Consider the following 21,727-nt stretch of genomic DNA (forward strand, 5'->3'; position numbering starts at 1 on the left):
AAAAAAAAGAAAGCCTAAGTGGAAGATAAGTAAAATTAACTTCTTAAGAAAAATGTTCTTTTCTTTGGCATAATTACGTGTTAGTTTCTCAGCATCTTTTGAAATGGGATGTTCAAAAGTGATAAGATCCCATTAGATGCTAGAATATTTTGCATAAATAATGTTTCATGTTTCAAAATGATACTAAACATATCCTCTTTCTTTTCTTTTGTCCCCCCCTTTCTTTACAATGATATAATCAGAACTAACTCTGTGCCCTTGTCCAGAATTAATCATCCCTAGCCATATTTGATGTTTACACCTTTTAAATATTTATGAGCTGTTATGTTCCTTTTTTGTTGTTTACCCACTCTGGGACATTTAGAAGCCTTACATTTCTTCCTTAGCCAAGCACTCCATTCCCTTCATCATTCTCTTGGCTGTTCTTTGGACCATCTCCAATATGCATACATAATTTCAGTATTGAGGTGCCAAAAATACGTTTGTTTCAACTGGAGTCTTATTGGATTTGCTTTCACTCAAATCATGTACACAAATAAATGTGATCTCCAAGGGAGGAAAACTCGGTGAGGGCTCCAAAGGGAAGCTAGGATATATAGATAAGCTGTTAAAATGCTTTAGGACGATTTTAAATCACTAGGGAAATGGCATCTGAAAATCAAATGATCCCAGAATGAACAGTGTGTGGAAAATTGTTTGTAAGCCCAGGTTTGTGATCCTTTTGCAGTTTTTTGTTATAACTGTGAGCCTGTTGGTTTTTAAGATTTTGATGGGGTTGGATTCAGTCTTATAGCCATTTCTTAATTTTTAAATTTACTGTTTCTCTCTCGGTAATTTCAGAAGGCGGAGTCCTTTATCAGTAGAAAAACAGTCACGATTTCATTGCAGAGGGAAGACTGAAGTAAAATGACCATTCTCATATTCAAGACAAAGAGACACTGAAACCCAGGACAACTTGCATAGTCTTTTTAAATAAATGAACACTTTGGATCTTATATTGTTATTTAAAAGGATTCAAGTAGTAACATGACACACTGCACAAATAAGATATCCATGAAATTATGTAGTGCAACCAAACAAATGACTTACAGTGAAATCCATTGAGGAGAGAAAATTGTGTTTTCTCAACAAAATGCCATTTTTGCCCTAAGGCAATTCATGTTGGGGGAAAATACCATGTATAACATTGACACAAATCATAGACATCTCCCCCTAAACAGCATTTTTTTATTGAACTGCACATGTGTGCAAATATTTGAGGCCTCAGAGAAGAAACAAACCAATGACATACATCACTGCGATCACCAGCCGAACTGGGGAGGGCAGCGAGAGCAGACACATTTCAGAGCCCAGTGATGAAGCTGAGAATCCAGAAGTAAATCAGAGGTTCTGATCAAAGGCTAATTTAGCCTATCATAAATGATCCTACAGTGGAAGGAAGCCTCATGCACAACAGATCAAAGATTAGTGCCTCTGCATACAACACAACACTCACTGCAAAGAGGCAAGAGAAAGCAGGAGAAGGAAGGGGAAGGAAGAAATACATCAAAACATCTTAAGCATCCTGTGCAATACAGTCTCCCTTTCTTAGTACAGCATACGTTGCTGCTCTAAACATGGGGGCCAGGGGCCCCTTCAGATCACTCCATTCGTAACTTCAGGGGAAAATACCCAGTAGTGCAATTGCTGGTTCATAGGGTAGAGCTCTGTTTTCAAGTTCTTGAGGAACCTCCACCCTGTTTTCCAGAATGGCTGCACCAGCTTGCATTCCCCCCAACAGTCTGAGAGGGTTCCCCTTTTTCTGCATCCTCACCAATATCTGTTGTTTCCTGACTTGTTAATTTTAGCCATTTTGACTGGTATGAGGTGGTATCTCATTGTGGTTTTAATTTGTACTGGGGAAGTGGGCTTGGAAGAGTAACACAGTTCCACTTTTTAGCAACTTGACTTACATTTCTTTAATCCACATTTTAGAAGTTTCTATTATCTTAGATTAAATATTATAGCACACATTTCTTCTGCTAAAAGGCCTTTAAAGTGTTTCGGTGGGACATTTAATTTCCCATTATGGCTGGTTTCTCAAATCATTCCCTTTGTAATTGTCACAATTTTACAGTCCTATTTAAAATGAATTTAGTTTTCCAACTAAAAATATCAAGCTGAGTTAGGAATTGAAATCTAAGGACTGTAAAATAAAATGATAAAAAATGAGGTTTCAAGCCAAAGTTTTCAACCATTACATCTAGAAAGACCGCTAAAATTGTTTTCTACTTCCCTTATTAAATACATAAGAATTCTTCTAAAGTTATTTTGGTCAAAATAAAATTTTATAAGATTTCTAAATCCAGAAAGAGGAAAATGATTTATTTTATACCTTGTTAGTTATTTACATATGTAAATACTTGTTTTGATTGGGACATCTTTACACTTCACTTAAATTACAGTCGTTTCAGCTTTGCAAAGTTTACTATTGACCATATTTTGTTAAATGTTTAATCTTTTTTGTAGTGTCACAGATGAAGAAAAAATACAGATATGTATTTTTTCTGTTTGGTATTTTAAAACCTCACTGCTTTGTTTTGCTTGATTAACAGTCTAAGTGCTTTCGTGTTTATCTATATCTTTACCCTTAAGGGATATGTATTAAATGAATTAACTAGGTAGCCTAAGTGCTCCTGTCACCACACTACAGGTTAGAAAATGGAGATGTGGACCCACTCAAGGTCAATTGCTTATTTACTGAATTGGAATTTCATTTTCTTCCCCCCAACTTTTGGACTAGTACACCCTTCACAGTGCCTCACAGGTTTTCAAATGTACTCTAGACCCCAGTCAACTGAAAGGAAGCTTGCAAACCCAGACATGAATTAGGTCGTTAAATTGGTTAATCATTATCTGATTGGTTTGAAAGATTGTAGCATTAAATAGTATTTCACGTTGATTTCCCTTGCTATTTTTTCTTACAATATTTCCCACTTAGTCAGCCTCTGTATGGATATGCTTTTCATTTGTGAGTGCCCAATTAATCATGCCTTCATGTTGGATGGAAGACCGATTAGCATGGATTAATTAAGGTAATGAAATAATTATAGTTATTATGATATAACTATATAGTAACCACCATTAGTATGGCATAATTATCTAGTGGTTATGAGTGTGTGGTTGGATCTGATTTAAGTGGGCTTGAATTTGACCTTCAGTGCATATACTATTAATGGGTGCTCTTGCAAGTTAATCTCCTCAAGCCTTAGTTTTTTCATCAGTAAAGACGAGATGATAATACTTAGAATTTTTTTTATTAGATAAAGTATTTCACTGTATTAAATTTTATACATGGTAAAAGCTCCATAGTTATTACTAACATTACCATTACAGCCCTGGTCATAAGGGGGTATATATATCAAATTATGAGGCAGGCATGTTCCCATAGCCCCATAGTTCCCATAGCTCTAGAGGTGGGACAGGTAATGCAGATTTGGTCACTATGGACTCTGAGAAACAATCTGAAGGGTTTGAAGTGGCGGGGGGGGGGGGGGGGGGGTTGGGGTACCAGGTGGTGGGTATTAGAGAGGGCATGGATTACATGGAGCACTGGGTGTGGTGAAAAAATAATGAATACTATTATGCTGAAAATAAATAAATTAATTAAAAAAATTTGATCATGAGGATCCCTGGAGATTTAGTAAACTCAAGCTGGAGTAACAGCTGGTCACAGCAAATGATGCCGCATATAAGCAAGACAGAAACAACAGTAAAGCAAGATAGCTTTGATGGTGTTTGGGTTCCTGAATCCAGAGGTCCATGGGTCTATTTCTCCCTCTGCTTTAACTCTAGGTTTTGTTTGTAGGCCAATAAATCCTGCTTAATGAAGTTAGTTTGTTTTGGATTTTTGTGACCCACCAATGGAATCCAATAATACAGTATCTTAAGAAACACATTTCTTCATCCTTCAGTTAACATTTAGTACTCCCAACAGTCTTATTACTTTTTTATTTACATGCTTATTTTCTCTCTTTCCCTTACTAAAATGTAAGCTCGATTTGGACAAAAACTTGTAACATTTTTCTTCAGGTTTGAGAAAATCCCTACCACCTCATAGGCGCTCCGTAATTATCAGGTGAGTGAATGGATGAAGGGAGAAAGGAAGGAATAGTCTTGAAAAAAAAAAAAACTGCTCTCTGATCAAAATTGTATCCATATCCTTTCCTGAATAGATTAAATATCGATGCACTTTTAACATTTTTTAGTACTTTACATGATATTGTATGCATTTTAAGGTTGTTAGTATCATCCCCATTTTACAGAGGAGAAAACGGAGGGACCGTGAGTTAAAGTCACAGTGGTAGACTCTGTAATGTCCTGTCCCGATCAGTCTATGAGAACCAGTTGCTCCCCATCCTGCTTGGAACGCTGCCAGCAGCCATTCCTCACCAGTCACCTCCCAACCCATCAGGTTGCCTCCACTGAAGAGAGTACTCCCTTGCTCAAGGTCATGTCTCCTTTCCAGGGCAGCCCACATCTAAGGCCTGGTGTGGAGGGATAGAATCCCAACTCAGGACGGCTGTAAGGATCATGCCCACCCCAGAACTCCCCTCCCTATAAGGTAGGCTGAGACCTCTCTCGACTCTGTATTACAGCTGTACTTCTCCCTTTTGTCCAGTTCACCTTCCTTCCTATCCGTTCCCCGTCTTTGATCTCCAATCCCTCATTAACAGACCAGGGTCTGCTTCTCAGGGAAACCAGCCTGCTGTGGTGACTTGTGACCATCCCTGCCCCAGCTCGCGAGGAGGCCAGTCTCTGAGGACATAAAGTAGGGTGAGACCTGTCAGAGCTGGGAGAAGTTGAGCTCTGCAGTCTGAGTGGAGAAAGGACTAGGCCTTCTCTAGGGTCTTGAGGATGACAACTTCCTGTGTTCCAGGAACAGAGGAAGCTGGAACACAGGAAGCTGGAAGGAAAGAGGCCTGAGCAGGTGGTGGGCACCACACCATGCAGGGCTGTATAGAACATGCAAAGAAGTTAGACTTGTATTTTTAATTGTTTCCGCTCTTCTTTCTGCTCATGCACCAACATCTGCCTTCTGCTGTCTCTAGCTACAATGGGTCTGCCCTCTGGGGCCCATTTCTGCCCTCTGAAATTTTACCAGAATTTTTATTTTTTCCTTTCAGAATGCTATTCATAGGCCCTTTCATTCTTAACCTTCTCACTGGCTTCCTACTATAATTACGGTCTCAAAAAGCAGTTGTTTTCTGGGGAAAAGGATGTTTTGAACTACTTGTTGTGACTTAGTTAATTGTGTATAGTTTAAAAAATTCTTTCTTTATCTACTGAAAAGACTATAGTTCCGGTTGTTATGATTCAAAGGCAGCAGGGAAGATTTCCTAGAGTTTCATATGGTTGTGAAAACATTTTCAGACATTTTCAGTGATCATGGTTTATACTACATTGATTTACAATGTGGGGGTCATTCAAGTGGCCCTTGAAATTCAGTAACTTCTAGGTCATAGAGGAGCACAGATGAGTACCATACCATCTTTGTGTTTGGTAACTGGTGGGATGTGTATGTATGTGTATGTGTGTGTGTGTGTGTGTGTGTGTGTGTGTGTGTGTGTGTGTATACACACTATCTTGGTATCCTGTCCGGAAGAAGTCTAAAGGCTAAGGGTTTTCATTTATTTGGGCAAGTGTCAAAGTGTGGTAGAAGCAACATGGTATCTGCTGTCTGGAAGATGCAGAGATAAGGGGCCATACATGTGCTGCAAACCTTCTTTTCTTTCTTTTTTTTTTTTAAAGATTTTATATATGTATTTGGCTCAAAGAGAGACACAGAGAGAGGGCACAGGCTGGGGGATTGGCAGGCAGAGAGAGAAGCAGGCTCCCCGCTGAGCTGGGGAGGCCAACATAGGGCTCGATCCCAGGACCCCAGGATTATGACCTGAGCCAAAAGCAGACACTTAAATGACTGAGCCCCCCAGGTAACCCCCAGGCCATATTTTCTTGCATGATTTTTCCACAGTGTTTCTCGACAACTTAGAACAGTAATTCTCAGCTTTGACTGCCTGTAATAATTACCTGTGGCACTTTTCAGATTTAAGGTTCTCTGGGACAATCTTACAAAACTGTAGCTGGAGCCCAGATAGCTATTTTGTGGTGGCGGTGGTGGTGGTGGTGGTGGTGGTTGCTCTTTTCAACGTACACCTGTGATTCTTTTAGACTGTGAGGGTTGAGAAGCATGAGTCTATTCAAATGTCTAAAAACAGGTGTCTGTGGGGGCACCTGGGTGGCTCAGAGGGTTAAAGCCTCTGCCTTTAGCTCAGGTCATGATCCCGGGGTCCTGGGATCGAGCCCCGCATTGGGCTCTCTGCTCAGTAGGGAGCCTGCTTCCTCCTCTCTCTCTCTGCCTGCCTCTCTGCCTACTTGTGATTTCTCACTGTCAAATAAATAAATAAAATCTTTAAAAAAAAATAAAAGTGTCTGTGGATCAAGGAGATTTCTTCCTTTGTCTACTGACATACTTACAACTTTAAAAATTCCAGAGATTCATGTTCTCATTTCCAAAAGAACGGTGAATTATCTAGAATGACACAGCAACCGTTCATCAATAATGCTTTTGCCTCATTGCTTTCTTTGGGCTGCTGCTTAGAAGTAAAGACATGTTAAACAAAGGAACAGGGTTCCAGACCTCTGTGTGTGTCTCTGTGTGCATGATGGAGAGAAGAACCCACAAAGGAGAAGCAGTATTCATGAATGCAATTAAAAATGCAGTGGAACTTTGATCAGTATTTTCTACCCTCATTTTTTGTTCAACGTCCACATCAACATGTCTCCCACCGGAGCATATAATTCCAGCGATAGCACAGCAAAGCAGAGCTGCTCCTTCTGACAGATGTATGGTTGTTTCACGACTCTGAGGGATAACTTCACGTGGAATTACAGTGAGTGGTTCTCCATCGAGCTGCACAGTACAGCACTCTGGCTTTGGATGTAGGGAAGAAGGCCTCAGAGCAGTGGTTTTCAACCAAGGATGATTTTGTCTGTGAGGGGACGTTTAGTAGTATCTAGAGAACATTTTTGGTTGTCACAACTGGGGTGGGGAATGGGACTGTTGCTACTGATATCTAGTGATTAGAGTCCTGTTTTCTGTGCACAGGACAGACTCCTACAAAAAAAGGAATGATCCTTCCCAAAACATCCATCATGCTGAGGTTGAGAAACCCTGGCTTATGTGTACTAGCTGTCTTGCCCCCATGACCCAATGTAATTATGGAGGTCAGGACAGGAACCTTGTCTGTTTTTTTGGTTTTGTGTTTCCAGTATCTAGAACAGCACATGGTACACAGTCATTGCTGAGTATATTTTTTGGATGACTGAATGAGCGAATTGTTTGAGCTGGACAACCTTGTATCACTGCCCTGGAATCTAGGTGAATGGGAACTGCATTAGGAGCCAGAATTGAGTCTTGCCTATCTCTGTGGTTGTCCCTACGTGGAAATTCTATTTCAAGGGGGTCCTAGGATATAGGTGATTAAAGATGTCTCTGTGGATTTTCCATGGTGCCTGCCATTCTCTAGTTTATTTTTCCTTGAAGTTTTCCCTACTGGGTAGCTTCAGTATCTTGAGGCTTTGTGTCCCTCTTAACATGGGGACAGTATCTTTAATCAGTTCAGTATATCCTAAATTATGGGATAGATACCACTGATGAGATATAAGGTGATCAGAGTTATTCTACGATTGAATATCATTAAATAATAGACCTAGTATAAAGCAAACATTTATTTCATTTATATTTTTTTTTCTGGTACTTCAGGGTACGTCAAAGGCTAGTTTTGTGCTCGCATTTTTTAACACTTTGCTGTGTCTTTTCATGAAAAGAGTCCAGACCTCAAAATCTGGGAGTCCTCTGGTCACAATGTCTTTTTAAAACTTAATTGGCTAGGATGCCTGGGTGGCTCAGGGGGTTAAAGCCTCTGCCTTCAGCTCAGGTCATGATCTCAGGGTCCTGGGATGGGGCCCTGAATCGGGTTCTCTGCTCAGCAGGGAGCCTGCTTCCCCCCCTCTCTCTGCCTGCCTCTCTGCCTGCTTGTGATCTCTGTCTGTCAAATAAATAAATTAAAAAAAAAAACTTAATTGGCTGTGTTTCATTATATTTATTTTCATGTAAAATGGTGATGATTTCCCTTTTATAGTTGTGAGAGAACATACTATCTTAAGATATTTTTATTTAAGTAGGAAAGTCAGCTAAAAATCCATACAGGTAATGCATGTTTATGGAACACATCATGAGCATATCATTCGAAGGGACTGAGAAACATTGAAGTTGTTTCATTTCATTCATTTTCTCATCTTGAAAAGATAGTTTTGGGAAACACCAAGAGCCTCGGAGAGAAGCAGCTTGTTCTAAGGGTGGGTGGACAGATTGGTGGAGGCCTCTTGGGAGATGACTAGGAATGCTAGAAAGGGGCAGCCCCCCAGGAGGGATCAAGCGCAGAAAGAACATGTAGGGCCCTTTGAAAGGCCACCTGCTGCTGACTTCTTCCCACGCGGCTGACTGTCCAGGCAGCACCGACGTCACTTCTGGTTCCAGAGGCCTGGGAGAGTGAGAGGGAGTATTGTTTCATAGGGGCAGTCAGTCTTTCTATTATGAATCATGGAACATGAATCGTGCGTCACAGGTTCTCATAGCAGGCCTCCGCGGCCCTTCAGTGCCACCGTGCTCTTGGGTCTTGAAGACCTTCGCACTGCCACCCAGTGTGTGGTCACCAACCTCTACTTCCTCTTCTCGAATAGGGGAGGCGTCTTTCTCCTGAGGCTTTTGAGTTTACGTTTCTATAATTGCAAACCTGGGGTTAGGAATTTGCATCTCTTTCTCTCCCTTTTACCTTGTGGGACCACAGACAACAAAATCTCATCATTTTCCTATGACCTTCAGATGTTTGAAGAGAGGTTTGATGTCTCACTTGCTTCATCTGTTTCCAGGAAGGCAGAATCATCCCTAGCTCTTTCAACTTTTCTCCCCGTGATTTAGTGCTAGTCCCTCCTCCCATCTGGAGAGCTTGCCTCTGAATAAGCTCACTTGGTCTGAATCAGTTTTAAATCCAAGCACTTAGACCTGGATACAACTTAGGAGAGGTTTCCTGAGCGGAATAAAATAAAGTGTAACTATCACATCCTGGATTCTAGGTACCATACTTCTTTTACCTAGGCTCACCGAATTTTTGGCAATTTCATCACATTGTTGGTTAACAAACTCTTTCTTTTTCATATTACAGTTATGCCAAAACCTTCTTTATCTTAAACTTTTGGCAACAGCTTTCTAATAATGTGTGATTATGTGTGTTATGGAGGGGGGCAGGGGAGGGGGCGAGGATAGGAGTTCCAGGGACGTGGGAGAGAACTGCTAAGTACCAAGAGAAGTAGGAAATTTGAAAATATGAAATATTTGACACCAAGTTCAAGCTCGGCACAGATTGTATTTTTCCTTACCCTGTGTAAAGGGAGTGTTTCTCGAGGTTTCGTCTCTGAGTCACTTAATATCAGCAGCATCTTATCTGAGAGGCTCTGCCTGAGTACCACCCCCCCCATGTTCTCTTATTCACCTTTGCTTGCCGTTGCTCTACTAGAATAGATTTCTGTTCCTAGTTCTTATCACTATCTACATTTTATATATTTTTATTTATGGATTAAAACAGTTTATAAAAGCAGGGACTTTTTTTCACCACTCTATTTGTAAGACTTAACACACAGCATAATATTTGTCACAATGAGTTTACTAAATGAATAACTGAGTAAGTAAAAGAATGATTTGGGTGTTAATTACATATGCAGATTCCTGGACCCCCCCCACTGTACCTCTTGAATTAGAATTTCTGATAGTGGGGTTCAGGACTCCAGGGATTCATCTGTATGCTAAAATTTTAGCATAGCTGTTTTTGCATAAGTTCACACAACATTCAGTACACCAGACCCAAAAACAAAGTATAAAGAGCATGTTTTTGAAATCTTGAAAAATGGCCATCTACCTTTACATTCTTTTTTTTAAAGATTTCATTTATTTATTTATTTGACAGACAGAGATCACAAGTAGGCAGAGAGACAGGCAGAGAGGGGTAGGGGAAGCAGGCTCCTTGCTAGGAGAAAGCCAGATGTGGGGCTCAATCCTAGGACCCTGAGATCATCACCTAAGCTGAAGGTGCCCCACTGAGCCACCCAGGTGCCCCCTACCTTTACACTCTTAAAAGAAGAGTGCCTCTATCAAGGCATTAGTATATGACCATTTAGATCTTAAACTTTAAGGCATTTGCATGTTACTGAGCACTTGAGGATCACTACCTCCCAAACCATAACATTTGCTATAATGCAGGTTTGTTATTTAAGGAGATGGGAGGAACTTAGTAAAATCTTGGTTTGACTCCAAAGCCACCGTACCTTGATCGTTCATGCTAACTTCTTAAATCCCATTCCATTGCCAGTATGACATCAGAGCTCTGTACATACGTGGATACTGCAGACTACTGTAGCTTACGGAACAAGTCCCAGGTAGATCATTTAAAAACGTCACCCCATAGACACAGCTGGGTTCTCGTTTATGAAACTCGTTCTAAATGCTTATCTCAGAAATCCAATGCATAGTGGGAAGGAAAAAATCTGCTTCAAGCCTTTTAATGGAAGGAGAAATTCTTATTTTCCTATAAACTTCATTACTAATAAAATAAGGGAGAAGAGCAATAAGAAACAAATAAGATTAAGAAAGCCAAAATGGTTTTTAAATTAAGTTATTCTTCTCAGACTTTTCTATGAGACAGCAGCAGCTCTGCAACTACCAGTTTATTGGAAGTCAGCCTGGGTTTTTTTTTGAGTTTGAGACAGTTTGAGAAGCCTTTATGTCTGCCCCACTTTTAACTTATTAAATTAATTATAGTTATTTGTTTTTCAGAAGTAAATGAGAATCATATGAATGACGAGCCTAAGCTGTTAAATCCCACAATGGTTTGGTCACTTAGTTCTGCCTCCCAGATAGCTGGACAAGGGCACATTCTATGTTTTTACCTTTGATCATTGTACAAAAAGAAAGTCCAATATTGCATAATATAAGCATAATGAAGAGAAAATTGTCTACACCATTACTCAGTGCAGCTGTCCACTGAAACACTGTCTGTTGAGCATGATGTTTACATAATTTTTACCTTCAGGTGAACTCTTGGGTCTTAGTGAAGTAAGGAGGAAGAGAAGCAGAGAAAAAGAGGAAGGAGAGGAAAGTACTTAGGGAGGGAATAAGAAAAAGAGAGAAGGAGGGAAAAAGAAAGAGGAGGAAGAATACAATATTCAGAAAATGGGGGGTGCCAGGGTGGCTCAGTGGGTTAAGCCGCTGCCTTCGGCTCAGGTCATGATCTCAGGGTCCTGGGATCGAGCCCCGCATCGGGCTCTCTGCTCAGCAGGGAGCCTGCTTCCTCCTCTCTCTCTCTGCCTGCCTCTCTGCCTACTTGTGATCTCTGTCTGTCAAATAAAATAAATAAAATCTTTAAAAAAAAAAAAAAAGAAAATGGTATTATTTTTCCTTCATGATGCATCATGTGATAGGAAAAGCCAGTTACTACTAAAATTAAGCATTGAACTGAGGATAAAAAATCATATTCCATCCTTGGATTTCATATTCAGTAGGTGTGTGCCTTCAAAAGATCACAAATTTATTGATTTCTTACTTGTAAAATATATGATTTGGAGCTAAATGATACTGAAGAAACATTCCATCCTTAAAACTCTGTGGCCCTTTGATTTTTAATATATCTGTCAAACTTGAAACACGATCAATAAAACATTTAAAATGTAAGTCACAAAGTTAAGGGTTGGCTGTAAAGGAGCTAAATCAGTATTTATAAGAAGAAATAATTGTGAATAAAATGATAATAATTGTGAAGAACAATTATTGTTGTACTATAATTCAATCTTTAGTATTCTTTTTTACATCTGTCTTTTTTTTTTTTTAAGTTTTTATTTATTTATTTGACAGAGATCACACGTAGCCAGAGAGGCAGGCAGAGAGAGGAAGGGAAGCAGGCTCCCTGGTGAGCAGAGAGTCTGATATGGGGCTCAACCCCAGGACTCTGGGACCATGACCTGAGCTGAAGGCAGAGGCTTTAACCCACTGAGCCACCCAGGAGCCCCTAATCTTTAGTATTTTAATAAGAAATTAAGCAATATATGTTATAAATAAATTCTTTAAGTCAGTAATTTAGTTTGAGAGTTTTAACAGCTTGAGTATATTCACAGCCAAGATCTATGGTAGATATGGGGCTGGTATCATGCATTTACTTATTTTTGTTTTATTTTATAATTTTATTTTATTTATGTTATTTATTTATTTATTTGTTGTGTACCCCAATGTTCATAGCAGTAACATCCACAATAGCTAAACTGTGGATGGTATCACACATTCACATGCAAAGGAGTGAGGCATCAGGAGAGGTACAAGACAATAGGGAGAGGAGGAGACTGGAGTACTGGCGAAAACAGCCTCTTCCAAAACTGGAATGTTCTGCTCAGCTCTGGAAGATTGGTGCCATGTGTCAAAGCAGGACTTGTCTTGTCAAACTTTCTACGTTTTTAATAATTAAAAGGACAGAAATTTGAATTTTATTGTCCACGCTCCTAGTGTTTAAGAAATGGACTCTGGGGAGCCTGGGAGGCTCGGCTGGTTAGGCATCTGCTCTTGATTTCAGCAGCTCAGGTCATGATCTCTGGGTTGTGGGATTGAGCCTCCAAGTTGGGCTCTGCACTGTTGCTCTCTGTCTCTGTCTTTCTCTCTCTCTCTTAAAAAAAAAAAAAAAGGAGGAAGGAAGGAAAAGGCAGGTGGAAAGGAAGGAAGGAAGGAAGAAAGGAAGAAGAAGGAAGGGAAGGAAAGAAAGAAAAGAAGAAAAGAAAGAAAAGGAGGGAAGTAGGAAGGAAAGAAAGTAAGAAACGGAAGCTAATGGGTCGCTTGGCTGGCTCAGTCGGAAGAGCTTGTGACTCAGTCTCACCGTCATGAGTTCAAGTCCCACGTTGGGTGTATAGATTTCTTAAACAAACAAACAAACAAACTTAAAAAATGGAAAGAAAGAAAAGGAGAGGAGAGGAAGAAGAAGGGAAAGGGAAAGGAAAGGAGAGGAAACTAAGGCTCCATAAAACGCAGTGTGCAAGCTGAACAAAAGGCACTGATGTGCAGTTTGTTGCCTTTGGTTCTAGGGTCTGTGGAGGTGCCTTCTACTCATTCAGCTACCAGGTGAACTACTGTCAGCTGTCACCCTTAATGACAGCTTTGTAATGATCTCAGTTAGATATTTAAAGATTGGCCGTCCCTGTGGACTTGAGAATGACCGAGACGTGAAGATAGTATACATGCCATGCAAAGTGAAGGAAGTTTGGAGACTAGATTTTTTTGCAGATTTCTCTGCTAAAGGAGTTTCTCCCAAGCAGAATCCAGAAGCTCTGGGACCTACGCTCCTTAGAACAGAAATGAGCTGCTCCATTAACCTGCTTCTGTCCACTCTAGTGCTCGGAGACTAATAGTGATTCATCACATGAACTTCTAGCCATCTGAAAGAGCTAATTCAGACTCATCCCCAGGGTGGTATCGATGCATTAACAGGTTATGGCTTTTGGAGTAGTTAATAAAGGGGGGGAAAAAAGCTAATAGACTTGAACAGTTAACTGAAAATTTCTCATTTATACCATGATGGTTCTGAATTTTGCCAGCTACTTCTCTGTACCACTGTGTCATCTTTCTTGTTTGTTATTTTGTTTCTCTTAAGGAAGAATAATGTTAGAGGAAGGAAACGTTCATTTGTTATTATTGGAAACCTCCAATAATAAGATGTGCTACACAGAACAATCATGAGAGGTCCCTGGTTTCCAGCTTGGATTTGTCACTGCTCCAGATCACTCACACATCTATATATTTGTTTTTCTGTCTAGCTAAGATTTACTCACATAATTGGTTTTATTGAGTCCATTTTCTCAAAGATGAGAATTATATGACATTTTTGATTTATGCATGTATTTGCTTTTCTGCATCTTTTGAATTTTTGCAGTTCTTGGAACATAGAGAATGTGCACCGTATTTGTGTTGGCTTAGTGGATGGCGAAAGAGTGATTTTAATGATGCCACATATTTTTTACTTTGTTCATAGCTAAACATAGTTGTGTAAGGCACACCGTTTGAATGGGTCCATGTGCAGTGCCAGGTAGGGGTAGCACAAAGTGCTAATATTGATTTGGAAAAAGTGAGCTTTTCTTATGTGTTCCTTTCCAGCAATTGTCTTACCTAAGATAGATAGTATCAGTAAGCTGCACTATCACTGTGTAGGACAGAGTTGCAAAAATGCCCCACAGTTTTTTATTTTAGTTTTTTCCCCTTGGGTGCTTTGCTCTAGCTCTGCCATTCAGACCTTAATATAAGGATAACCAATTAGTAGTTAAATGAGTTGAGTGACTCTTTTTATGTACTGTATTCAAATGACACTAAATTCCTTGCCACATGAATAGGACGTGTGAATTATTTCTTTATGCACTTTTAAAACAAGCCCACACAGTTAATGATACCGTTCATAACCCCTGCCTTTATTGCTCTTTACTATACCTTGGAAATCATTCTGAAAATGGACTCGTAGAGCTCCTATTAATATTGCAGGAGAAAAAAGAACTCAGAAGTAATAAGAATGTATAGTTTTTCAAATAAATAGAAAGGGAGAAGTAGTTTTGTACATAATACTCGAATGGAACAACAATGAGAACACTTGCTGGCAATTTACATCTTTGATAACGCATGACTATTAAACTAACAAAATGTGCCTGTCCTATATCATTTCTGCATCGTATAGATGTATGTTGTGGACCTACTATGTGCCATACATTAAGATTGCCAAGGTAAACTCTCACTTCCTATCTTTGAGATTTAGACTTGGGAGCTTTTGGGGAGACGCAAAGTCAATGTTCATTATTTGACTCTCAGAATGAATGATCCTTGGTCTTTTAACAGAGGACATTTTAATTAATAATATAGTCTTGGGGTTGTAGGAAAAATGTGTCATTCTGGAAAACAAAGACCTTCTGTCTCTTTTCATACAGGGCCATTTGCATAAAAGAGCAGACCACGCTATGTGAATTACACTTCTACATCTCCATGTAAACATTCCTTTCCAGTTATTGCTTCCTGGTCAGCAATCCTGAGCACTTTGAAGAGTCATAAGTTTGGGTTTTGGGAAAGAACTACAGGGAAATACACCTTCTGTAGTTGAATATTTGCCACTTAATGATGTTATTATTTAGTAGTTGTTATTTAGTAAATTTGCCACTTAATGGTGTTTAATGGAAGCATCATGCCTAATGTTGACTGTGACTACTCTGACTGCCTCTAAGACAGCCATTTCCTCGGTTCATGTACCTTGTGCCAGGAACTGTGTTGATCTCTTATTTGCATGACACACCATTATTTAATTGACCAGTGGTTTGGCAAACTAGCTAATAGAGTAGCCTGCTGAAGTCTATGTTCTGGCTCCCATACTTGCTAGTTGTATGGACTTGACCAAATAGTTTAACATTTCTGTGTCTCACTAACCTCATCTGTAACTGAGACAATGGCGATATTTCCCCGATAGTTTTTTAGGAGATTAAATCAGATAATATCCATTAATGCAACACACTGTAAGCATTCAATAAAGTTTGCTATAACATTTATGTAATATCACTTGATTAATATTTGCTATGATATTTTTACATCACTTACTGGTCACCAAAGAAGTATCCTTTTTTTTATTGTTTTCTTTTTCTAGATAAGGAAGTGGGCTTCACCTAACTTCTTTCATCAAAGGTACTGTATTTCTGAGTTTAAATGCAAATCTGACTGATCTGATGCAAGCACAGAAGAATGATGATATGTGGTGGGAAGAGCATGGGCCCGTGCCTGGATGTTTCTAGAATTCCGTACAATAATATATTATACTCAGATTCATTCAACACCTGTGGGGGGAGGCATGGGAAATATACTGCCAGAATCTTGTAAGTATTCACAGTGAAGCAGAAGGTTTAATGAGGTGGGATTGTAAGGTTTTAAAAACTTGATGGTTGCTGTAAGATAGGAGTGGAACCAAGTGAGAGGTGGTAAGTTTGGATCAGCATTCTAGGAGTCTTGAATGGAAGAGATTTCTCTTCAGGATTCATGGTCCTTGAAATCTCTTGAAACTTGATAAAAATAATATGGCTTCTAAGAAAAACAAACAACTTCATGAGGAGAAACAGAAATGAAACCGGTGGGTATTTGAAGTGGGGGTGGTGGTTCTGGGTCTGTGCAGCTTGTCTTCTAGGAGCAGATCATATTCTTAAGGGCAGTTGTGAAAAGGTCTATAAAATCTGCTAAGTTCAGTAACCATGGCCAACTGTGATGTACAGTACCCCTGGTCAAATATAAATGCTTAGGGAAAGATCCTTCTTTCTTACAGCTGGAAGAATTATGTAGCTGAATCAGGACTTGGTACCAAGAGCTGTGTCAGCGATAGGAAAGCAGGCTCTGCTTAAGCGTCTGCCCCGTTGGACCTATAGGTGGGGCTGATGGGCACCTTTAGCAAGGACACCAACGAAGGACAAATGGAGCTCTGTCTTTACCAGGGGCAGCTTTGGAATTTCTACTTGGGGGAGGTTCAGTGTCAGCAATCTAATGAGGAAGGGTAGGGGCTGACCTTGAAGCTTTATCTGCCTAGCAGGCATGCTATTTTCACTTAGATTGTAAATTTCTTTGGGATGCCCAGTGGTTGATGGTGATTGTGAAATTAATCCCTTTCTTCAGGGTACAAGTTGGCATCGTAACTGTTTTTTCTTTATAAGCCCTGGCTTTGGTGCCAGTAACCTCAGGATGGAAGCTTGCTTTGTGGTGTAGGAGCTGAAAGCTTTTCCTTTCTTTTCTTCTAGGTTCTTTTGCTGGTCTAATAATTAAGTTGAGCTAAGATAGAAAAACGAATTTAACTTCATACATATGGGAGCCCCATAGACAAATATGAGACTCACAGGCAGTCAGACAATTGAGGCTTGTATACTGTCCTGAGTTGAGAGGGGGTCGGGTTCTGGGCTTCAAAGGGGAGGAAGACAATTCATGGGAAAATGAGAAGAGCACATGTTTGGTAAATAGATATTTGCCCTGTCATGCATGTTAGTCTTTCTGATATTGAAAGTTTCTCTGACAATAACTCTCTCTTTCTGGTACAAACCCTCTATCTAAATTCTTTGAGGCATGGGGTGCCTGGGTGGCTCAGTGGGTTAAGCCTCTGCCTTCGGCTTAGGTCATGATCTCAGGGTGCTGGAATTGAGCCCTGCTTCTCCCTCTTCTTCTATCCTACCCCCGCCCCCTTGTGTTCACTCTCTCTTCTTCTTTCTCAAATGAATAAATACAATCTTAAAAAAAAAAAATTCTCTTAGGCAGTTAAGGGAGAGGCAAAACAAACAAAAACAAAAACTCTTCCTGAGGCTGCTGGGTCTTCATGGTTTTTAGCTCAGATTAATCCACATGCCAACATGGTACATTTTGGGGTGGTATGTGCTACTGGCCCTCAGTGGCAACCTATCTGATAGAGACCGTGTGGTTTTGCGGCATTAGGGGCTTAGGATGGGATCAAGTTTTATTTTCATTTAGAACAATAAGGTAAGAGCAAATGGGATAGTCTTCGAACACATGTGAGCTTGTTGTGAATTCTTTAACCTATCAGAGGTGGGCATGGATGTGTTCTAAATCTGCAAGGCAACACCTCCAGAGTTTACTCATATCATAACACACAGTTACTTATTCCCATTATAACAAAAATAGGTATTAAAACAATAGTTACTAATCCGAGTTGTTCTCGGATTATCTTAGGATCCAGTGATGTAGAATGATTATTTGAGCACCACCCCCGCAAACTCATATGTTGATAGTATTTGGAGGTGGGCACTTTGGGAGGTGGTTCAGTCCTAAGTGGTGAGCCCCCATGAATGAGGTGAGCGTCCTTATAAGAAAGACATCCGAGAGCTCGCTCGCCCCTTCTGCTGTGGGCGGACCCAGCAAAAAGGCAGCTGTGAACCAGGAAGCTGGTTCCCATCAGGCACTTCATCTGCTCCTGCCTTGATCTCGGGCTGCCCAGCCTCTGGAACTGTGAGAAGTACATTTCTATTGCTTATAAGCCACCCACTCTGTGATACTCTGTTGTAGCAGCCTGAACGGACTGAGACATCCAGGAGAGGATCTCAGCCTTCCCCTACTTGAAATGGTAGGAAGTGAGTCTGCTGGGAGCTGGCTGATCGCAGAGCCCGTGCGAGCGTCCCTGTAGCATTTACCGGCATAATTTGTCCTCATTCCTTTTCATATTGGCGCATCTAGTTCCTTGCATTTATTCATCTGTTGCTTCTACTTTATAGTAAGGACTCTGCTCTATTTTCTGCTCCTTCGATGTATACAGCAGGATGTAAAGAAGTGCCTGTTGACGAACTGAACAGCTAAGTGATACCATTTTGGTTAAGGCAGTTTTACTTGGCAGCAATATCTCTTTTTGAAATTATGCTGAGAAGGACTGTCTTGCCATTATTTCCCTGGTGATCTCTGGGCATCGAATATAATGAGAATTTCTTTCCTTGCCCTGGTAGCAACTTCCTTTGCATAAGATCTATAAATTAACCACTGGGAGGTGATTTAAGCCTTAGGGCGGGTTGGGATTATTCATTTTCCTCTATTTTGTGTTCATATTTTAATTCCTGTTTACTTCTCCTTAATGTTGGATGCCTTCCTTAATAAATTTTTGGTACTGAGATGTTTCTAGTGGCTGATATTACCTTAAAATTATGAGAATTTTTTGTTATGATTTTGTGAGAAGAAAATTAAAACTCAAAGCATGATCTGTAAAATCTCTTCTCTTTACATGATATGTAAAATCCTATAAAAGGATGTTGAGTGGGAATTCATATTTTTGTTGTTGTGGATCCCAAGTTGGTAATTAGAGTTCACAGCTCAAAACATAGAGACCAGCTAATCTTTAGTAAGAGAGGAACAAAATCTTAGTAAAGAGAGAAATAAAACCTTAGAGCCAGAATCTTCCTCAGAAGCTTCCTAAGAACCCAAAGAGGTCAGAGTTCCTCAGCATTACCAGCTGCCCTGCTTGTGTACACAAAAATTTGGAGGCAGGAAGATGAGAGTGGCTCTCTGAAATTGTGCAAATTATGCATTGTTTGTGGTAAGAGTCCCCCCACCCCATAGCACCTTTCCTTATGCAAAGTCAGGTGAAGGGGTCTGACTTGATTCTTTGAACAGGTTGATGTGCCTGAGAGATGGGACCCTGGTAATGTGTTCCCTGAATCACTGGTGGACTTCCTGGCCTGTGGCTGTGTGGCTGTGGGCAGGGCAGGAGAGATCTGGGGAGTGGTCATAGGATGGGCCAGTGGAGCAGCTCCTACTTTTACCTTTGGATCCAGCAGGGGTGCATGCAGGTCTGTAGATCAACTAGACCCCCGGAGTAAGTGGCTGGTTGTGAGCTCTTCTTGTGGGTGCCTCACCTAAGGGGGTTGCTAAGAGTGCTGTGACACTCTGGGACGCTTCGAGATCCTTCCGGGATCAGGAGTGAGGGGCAGATATGGGGTGGGAGCGGATGGAGGGGAAAGTGCCTGGGGCTGGTGCAGGGGCCGACCCAACGGGCAATCAGGCTGGAAGTGACAGTTGGCATTCCAAGATGCTACAGAAAGAGGAAGAATAAAACAGGAGACGGCATTCTTCTCCTCATTTAATAAATTCCATCCAGCCTTAATTCTGGACAGAAATGAGGAAGGAGAGAGCATTTTGAGTCAGCCTAAATTTTAGTGATAAAAAGTGACATGAGGCTTATGGAACAACAAGATATCCCAGAAGGATGGGAAAGGTGAATTTGGCAAAAGAGTGTTGAAAGCCACGTTTGACGAAAAAAGGGAAATCATTTCAGGCTAATGCTCTACCTGAGGCGAGGATCCTTGATCAACCAATTTCAGCGGGATTGGAGAACTCCACGAGGCCTCCTATTTTATTTTCCCTGAATGTCGACCCTTGTGCCCACTGATTATTTCTAGCCGGTCCTAGGCAGAGAGGTTGTCAGGGAGATTGCAGAAACCTGCTTGATACATTTACCACATGGGAAATTCTCATGAGATGAAATGAAGGGAATTTGTGAGGGTAGAGAAAAACTGTCAAGATTTTTAATTTTGAATGGACATCGGCATCCATTGAAGCCAGGGATGCAGAGCTGCAAAAGCTGATATATTCATGCTAAGCTGTGGAAATCAGGAAACATGCGATATGGTTATCTGACAAATAGATTCAGAGGAGCAATGGAGAGAGGAAAGGGAAATCAAAGTGAACATTGATGAATGTGGGGAGGAGTATTGGGCATCGAGCACGCATCCTGCTTCTTCCTTTTAATATGCGTGCTGTGTTTGAAGCCCTCTTATGAAAAGTCATCTTTCATGTTAAGTGGAGATCATGTTTTTGTGACAATTCTATTTGGTAGTCATATCTCTAGCTATTAAAAATAGCATTGTGATAAAACCCTGTTTTGATATCTGCTGACTGAAGTCATATGGTAGATGTTTTCTGCACTGTAGCACTATTTCAACAGAATTGGGGAAATGAAATTTTTATACTCCTAAATAGTGTGCATGTAAATAGTTTTATCAATTGCTATAAATACAGGGGATTCTTATTTCTACTATTTACTTTATTAATGGATTAATGGAAATTAATTTTCATTGTTTTTATGCTTTACCATAATATTGCTACTGTTATTTAAAACATGTTTTCATTATACAAGCACATGTATGCAATGTAAAAAAATATTGCGAGAATTACTTATGCTTTTGAAAGTCTCAGAGTGTGTCTACATTTCTGTTATAGTTGTTGCTGTAATTCTCTTATTACGTCGCTCTTTGCAGAATTTGCACAGACTCTTCTGTACTCTTCAAGTCTTAGGAGTACTGACAGACATATTTCCAATTCATAATTTTGTTTGCTTTTCTTCTTATCCACACACAGTTCTTTGTCATTTCTGAATGGACTTTATGATCTTCCACGTCCTAGGTTTAGTAATGTGTGCATTTCTAGTTCATAAATTTTAAGCCTTCTTCCATTATCCTTTTCCTCTTTCCTCTCAGAAACATTTCAAGAGCACAGACTTCTTTTGTTACAAGGCACTATTTTTTTTGATTCTGTGGAAATACAGAAGATGAATTGGATGTAGATTCTCATGTACCTTATGTAGTAAGTTAGTGCATGAACCATGGCACTTTCAATGTCCAGTAGCCCCAAGCAAAAGAGAATTTTAGGTCTCATAACTAGAAAGACTACAGAGTTGTTTACATTGTGGAAACAAATTACAAGATCAGGTAAGAGTTTCTATTGAAATAGTTCAAAAGCAACAGTCAACACATTTTGTGGCATAAGTTCCAATGATGAACTGACTGCTGGGCTTCTACTCCCAAGCTGATCTGTCCTATCATTCATTTAGTCATTCTTACACCTATTACTTTCTGAACTCTAAGACTTGCCAGACATTGGTGCTGGGGATATAGAGGTAAGTAAGACAAATTTCTGTCTTTAGAGGAGTTATAGTCTAATATCGGGAGGTAACAAACAGCCCAGCCAATAAAGAGGTAATAAAGTGTCAGATGGTGATAACTTCCTATTAAAAGTGAGGACATGGGCCATTGTTAGACAGGCTAGCCA

At 40.2% G+C, this 21,727-nt stretch overlaps 1 protein-coding gene across 18 annotated transcripts in view; it reads left to right on the plus strand.

Annotated features, from left to right (window-relative positions):
* Positions 1–21,727, plus strand: part of CHL1 (cell adhesion molecule L1 like) — a 218,426-nt gene that overhangs the window by 53,683 nt on the left and 143,016 nt on the right. For 5 of the 18 annotated variants that reach the window (XM_059390177.1, XM_059390176.1, XM_059390170.1 and 2 more), the window contains exon 2: positions 15,801–15,838. The exons of 8 other annotated variants lie outside the window; for them this stretch is intronic. The gene's annotated coding sequence lies outside the window, so the exon portion shown is untranslated. Of the gene's footprint in view, positions 1–4,507; positions 4,604–15,800; positions 15,839–21,727 lie in introns of all 18 variants that reach the window. 5 more of the 18 variants (XM_059390173.1, XM_059390169.1, XM_059390168.1 and 2 more) reach the window with 3 other exon arrangements.

The sequence above is a fragment of the Mustela nigripes genome, chromosome 2 (assembly GCF_022355385.1).
Source record: "Mustela nigripes isolate SB6536 chromosome 2, MUSNIG.SB6536, whole genome shotgun sequence".
NCBI lineage: Eukaryota > Metazoa > Chordata > Mammalia > Carnivora > Mustelidae > Mustela > Mustela nigripes.